This window comes from Barbus barbus, assembly GCF_936440315.1.
Source record: "Barbus barbus genome assembly, chromosome: 46".
Lineage (NCBI taxonomy): Eukaryota > Metazoa > Chordata > Actinopteri > Cypriniformes > Cyprinidae > Barbus > Barbus barbus.
Window position 1 is genome coordinate 6788414 of NC_136724.1, and position 6000 is coordinate 6794413.

Consider the following 6000-nt stretch of genomic DNA (forward strand, 5'->3'; position numbering starts at 1 on the left):
CCCTTATCAGACACACACCATGAGCTGATGAGTTCAATCATAGCTATAAAACAACTACAACGACTATAGTAATTTAAACAAATTACTTTACCCAATCCTGTACTAACTATAGGGTACATTAGACTACAATACACTACAGATTACTATAGTAAAAACTAAAGTATACTGCAGTATTTATTACAGTTTATCAGTTCACTATAGTTAATACTACAGTATGCTGTAGCATTCATTGACAAAGTGTTGTAAATACTATAATACTATAACTGTATTATAGTATTTACTATAACTGCTCCGGGTGTGTGTTCACGGTGTGTGTGTGTTCACTGCTGTGTGTGTGCACGTTGGATGGGTTAAATGCAGAGCACAAATTCCAAGTATGGGTCACCATACTTGGCCGTATGTCACTTCACTTTTCACATTATAATATATGTGACCCTGGACCACAAAACCAGTCTTAGGTATCAATTTTCCAAAATTGAGATTTATACATAATCTGAAAGCTGAATAAGTAAGCTTTCCATTGTTGTATGGTTAGTTAGGATCAGACAATATTTGGCCGAGATGCAACAATTTTAATATCTGGAATCTGAGGGTGCAAAAAAATCTAAATATTGAGAAAATCTCTTTTAAATTTGTCCAAATTAAGTTCTAGTGATGCATATTACTTATCAAAAATGAAGTTTTCATATATTTATGGTAAGAAATGTACTAAATATCTTCATGGAACATGATCTTTACTTAATGTCCTAATGATTTAATACGATAATTTTGACCCATGCAGTGTATTTTTGGCTGTTGATACAAATATACCCCAGTGACTTAAGACTGGTTTTGTGCTCCAGTGACTCACTCGCTGATATAGTATAATACACTTTACTATAGTATTTTTTAATGTCGATGAGGGAGACATACAAAATGTGCTGGGCTGGGGTCCAATAAGGGCCCAAGAGTTCAATATGACCTACATCATGGTCATGGCGTGGCCTTGTGTAGCATGAATATGTTTAAGAAAGCTCCATGGAGGATGCCTCGGTGGGAAGACGGTATGACATGTTATTCGGCAGGTCATTCACACCGCTAACATTTGTTGTGAAAACGGTGTCTTCCATCAAGAAGAGAACCCACCCACCTGGAATATCACTTGGCCCACCCTTCATCTCATATCTGGAGCCAGGCCTGCTTTGTGAGAATGACTCGCCTACTCGCCACCCATTACATACCCCAGGGCTCTTACACAACAATTAGGAGACATCACTTACAGCTCAAAACCATCCTGCTGACAGTGAAGAAAAAAAAACCCTACTATAGGGGTAAAATAGAACTTTAATAAAATATAAAAGTAAATAAATAAATTGTATTATTTACAAAGTACAACTGTTGCTCAGTTACCTATGGCTATGACTTTATTAATACAGTTGTCTGATTGATTTTATAATCTTGAGCATTCAGAAATCACGCAAAAGAAAATTAAGCAGTTTTATACGATAAAACCATGGTTAATTTTTGTAAGGGTTTTGATGTCCACGTTTTGTTGTTGTTGAAGAAATTATAGAGGCTGTAGCATCTATAGCAAAAAGGTGGCCAAAATTAAAAATTAAGTGGATATATGAATTAAATGTTGGGTCAAAATTGTCAGGCTTATGTTTGTTGTGTCTTCTGTTTTGCTCCCCACATGCCCATATTTGGTCCTTCCTGTTTCCTGTCCTCGTTTAGTTTGATTATCTGTTAAATTGGTTCCAGGTGTGTCCAGTCTTCCCCTAGTTATGATCAGTATTTATAGTGTGTTCTGCCCTGTGTTTCCTGTCCGGTATTGAATTGTCTACACCCTGCTCTACATGTATGTTCCCGGCTATCTTGTCCATTAAAGTCTGTGATTGTGAATCTCCTTCATCTCCTCGTTCATGCGCTGTAGCAGCCGAAGCGTGACAAAAATAGCCTATTAAACAAGGATTTGATCGTCCTGTAGTGTAAGAGGAGCAATTACCAGGCCTTTGGGTCCCTTTGCAGGCATTTGAAATAACATGTTTATTTTAATATAGAATTTGTTTATTTTGTATTCGCCTATATGACGGGCATAGTTGTCTATCAGTTATGATCATTTGCATTCAACAGCAAATATGAGGTTCGAGCGGTTGCGGAATGTTCAATTGTTTTTTTTTTTTGAGCAACTGGGATGGTGCCCTACGCAAACTGCATACTCTGCGTATAGGGAGCGGCGGTACTGTGAATAAGTTACAACTCAACCACCTGCTGAACCTTTTAGACCATGGGGTTCCCAACTCTGGCCCTCGAGGTCCACTTTCCTGCAAACACACCTGAACAAGCTAATCAAGGTCTTCAGGATTACTAGAAAGTTACTGGCAGGCGGATTTGATCAAGGTTGGAGCTAAACTCTGTAGGAAAGTGGACCTCAAAGGCCAAAGTTGAGGACCCCTGCTTTGATTGAGGAATCACTTGATGAATAGTGTACTTGTATGGACAATATGCAGCAGCAGATGTAGATGATGTGGTTTTATATAACAGAACCTTGAACAAACACGTGTCATCTCTGTGACTTCAGAGAGTCTGGGACTGAAGGACCAGTACTGTTTTTCAATGGAAAACTCTTTGAGAGAGAAAGTAGACAATTGAAAAGGATGACCTTGTTAATGAATGGGCCATAGACCTTCTCAGGTATTTGTCACGTGTGTCTTGTTCCCTGTAAGGATTACAGAACCTCAGACACTTTGAACTCCTGAGATGGACAACACACACACACAGTGCATTAACATACAGACATCTGTCTCCACACCCCACTGAGAGAGAATACAAGAAAATGCCTCTCTCACATATGCATCAGTTCCTTTCCATCACCCATCCTTCCCTTCACTCAGAATGATCAATAGAAGAATGTAATATTCTACATTAATGCAAGTGTTATTTACAGTCATGTTTGGTACCATTTGAATTGTCTCAGGACGACTGGCACAATGGTCTCATTCTTATAAGAAGTAAACTAAAAGGTAATACAAATCCTAAGAGTTCAGAGACATTTTGCATACTGTAGAGGGCGGACCAACATAGTGGTTTTCATGCAAATTACCTTCTGTCCCAAAAGGTGCCAACTTGGCTTGATCAAGCAAATCCAAATTTTTAGTTCCTGTCTCGAGTTTGGGGGATGTTTATTCTGGTCTGAAGTACTTCAGATGTGGCAAAAGGTCGGGGCGATTCTGTAACCAGACGCCCGTAGTGTGGTATGTCTCAATGCTCACACTATGTATTACTATAAAGTCAGGTATGCATTCTTTACTCATAGATTTATCTTTGAGAATTCGATGTTTTGTATTGATATGATTTGATCTCTTTGAATTGCTGTGGAATTGACATAATACATACAGTATTTACCTGACTGATAATAAATTGTTACATTTGACCTTATTCTGTTTTACTCTGTAATTATTGACTCTAGTAGATTACGTTGTATCCTTGTTAAAGACATGAGCAACCGAATGAACGAGTAAATATAAAGTTAAGAGTTAACTAGAATAATCAAATATCAGAATAATAAATTAGAAATGGACAAGCAATCAATTTGTATTTCAAGCTAAATACGAGGTCATAAAGAAATGGAGTCAGATTAAATGATAAAATGGAGTCAGATTAAAGTTTAATTAAAATTGAAGAACTTTGCACATTTGGAAAGACCGAGCACGCAGGAAACCTTCATCCACCACCGGAAAACCTTCTTTGGGCCGGATGCGTGGAGCCTTACATCCCCATGTGTTTCCATGTCCTTATTTGTTTTTTCCTGTCATTAGTTAATCTTTGTTTATTCATATCACCTGTCTGGTATTATTCATCTCGTTTGCTACTTGATTTCCTTGTCTTTATAAGCCCTGTGTTCTTCCCCGGTCCTTGGTCTGCTGTTATTTGTCTTCTGTGTTCCTTTGTTGGATTCCTTGTGGAAAGTGTTATTAGAAGATTTTGTATTCTGAAGAACTCCTCGTCTCCTCGCTCCTTCGTCCCCAGCATAACCTGACAGAACGGCAGACCCACAACAAAAGTGAGCGGCGCCTTTTCCCCCGTTTTGTTTTCCCTGTTTTTTGAAAGTTTTTGTTTGTCTGTTTGGCTCCAACCCGCAGAAATGGAAGTCGCCGCTCACCCAAGACCGCCACCGTTCGCGGCTCAGTCAAGCCCGCTGTTCGCGGGGAACTCAAGCCCGCCGCCATTCGCAGCCCACGCAAGCCAGCCGCTGTTCACATTCATAGAAAATGTCCTTATGATATAATAATAGTCTCCAGTTTCTAACTGAGAACTCATTGCTATTGGACTGTTTGAATATGGGGTGAGGAGCCTCATCTAGGAGGGACTGATTGTGAGAGAAAGAGGCCCAAAATGTTTGTTGGCCTGGCTAATTGAGGCTATTTGGTATCTGTTGGGATTGTGGCCAATTTATTTTTTCCTTTTGTTATGCATTAAATTTTTTTTTTTTTTTTTTTTTTTTTTTTTTTTTTTCCTTTATATTTTCTTAGGTTGGATTGTTATTCTCCTTGTTCAAATTCTTTGAAGCATGCCCACGCTAAAAATAAAGATTCTTATACGAGACTTCAGAATTTTGGCTTATTTGCTGCCAGCCCTAGCCACCTCCCAGACCATCTTATTGTTGTACATTCACCTTTTGGCATTCAAGCTAACAAGACAATTTAATCTTTATAAGAGTCTTTGATATAGTATCATGCTGACCTAAACGATTTGTCATTGGTCAACGTATTGGTGAAATTATTGGTGAACATTTAGAAAAAAGTTAAACCAACTAAAAGGCAAGAATACTTTTTATCGTGTTCTTTGGTTTTTGAGCAGCCAACAGGGTTTTATCTTTAAATAAAGTGAACACCCACCTAAAGCTCTACCCTGACTATCCAGCAGGGAGCACACTATGATTGGCAAATTGCATATACCTGTCCTGTACCTTTCACCAAATCTTGAAGGCCTTTACGGTTATCTGTTAGTGGGTGAAAATAATGATAGAAAAAAAGGGTCACTTGTGTGTCTGTGTCTGTGTGGTTCAGCTATACTCTATATTATGGGTCCAAAATGTCCTTAACATGGCAATATCCAAAAATCCTTGTCCTTGTGGGGACATTTTTGGCCCCTATGAAGAAACAATCTTATAAATCATACAGATTGAATTTTTTGAAAATCTAAAATTGCAGAAAATTTTGTGAGGGGTAGGTTTAGGGTACGGGGATAGAAAAGCCAGATTGTACAGTACAAAAGCCATTACGACTATGGAGTATGTCCCAATAAAACATGGAAATCCAATATTTGTGCTTAGATAGTAGAATAATCCTTTTTTTTAATTTCCCTTTATTTTATTAATTATAAAGCACTATATATATATATATATATATATATATATATATATATATATATATATGATGCATCTATTGGTGGTCCATATCTGCATGCCCACTCCACAAAAAGTTTCCACATTTTTGTGGAGCTGGCATGCAGATATGGACCTGCTTGTTTAGTATAACATATATGTCTTGTTTAAGTAGCAACAATGGCCCTCTCTGCTATATGTAAAATTTAATAAAACAGCACAGTAGCTAAATGCAGTATAGCGAGTCTCACAATAGAGAGTAATTGAATAGTAAATAGTTCACAGAGCACCGATTCCGTTTTTCCATCCATGCTTGCCTCTTTTCCTCCCTCTGCATGAACAGGAAGTTGGACACAAACATGGAGGAAGTCTGGAGCCACCAGAGCTGTAAAGCCTGGTGGATTCATTAAGTTCTTCATTGTCTTAAGAGGCATTTCTATCCCTTCCATGGCCACAGGGTCAAGAAACAAGATCTTTCCATGTTATTTTTAATGTAAAATTAATTTAAACTAAATCTGATTTTATAACAAATATGCAAGTCACACAACACCAAATGACCCTTCAAGGCCAACAATCAAATGTGTATTTGATGAGAACAGTCTTAGATCTAATAGAAACAATGACATGAGATTATT